Below are 709 nucleotides of genomic sequence, written 5' to 3' on the forward strand. Positions count from 1 at the left end.
TGAGAATTTGGGGTTTTCTGCAGAAAGTTCTGAGGTCAGTCACAGATTTAAGCAAACTCTCAGCACAAATTACCCTTTTCCTACAGGCTTGAAAGAGAATCTTGCAGGCCACTGGAACGAATCCCACTTCTATCCATTCCCTCAGGTCCTCAAAGGAGGAGCAGGCACCATGCCTAGAGGGGATGAGCTCCGTGTGTGCATGGTGTGGTTTTAAATCAGCATTTTAATCCTCCTTTTGATTAAAAATCCTCCTTTGCAGATAGGCAAACTAGCAAGAATTATCCTTTGGATACATTGAGATAGAACACAGCTCCATCTCCCTTAATCAGCTACTTTGTTACTATTCTAAAATAAAGAGTCTTGTCCTTTTTTATTTCCTAGTAGAGGAGATATTTATGTTTCATGTCACTTCTGGTTTGACTGAATGAAAAATAGCACATTGCTTGTTCTTAAAGAAATAAATAAAGTTCATTTTATAACCTAGCAGTTATCTCATTTCAACTTCCTTCCAGCTTTCCACACTTTTTTTGAGGGACAAGCAAAGGACTCAGAGGGCTCTGTAGGTCTTATGAGAACTACAAAGCACATCAGGAACCTCCTGGGAGTGCAAAGCATTATTTAGACAAAGGCTTTATAAATATGTTTTCAGCCATCATCACAACAGAGCAAAAAACAGCCCCAAGAACACTCCAGCAGAACTAAACTCCCA

Source organism: Onychostruthus taczanowskii, unplaced genomic scaffold (assembly GCF_017590055.1).
Source record: "Onychostruthus taczanowskii isolate IOZ18803 unplaced genomic scaffold, ASM1759005v1 scaffold99, whole genome shotgun sequence".
NCBI classification, from domain to species: domain Eukaryota; kingdom Metazoa; phylum Chordata; class Aves; order Passeriformes; family Passeridae; genus Onychostruthus; species Onychostruthus taczanowskii.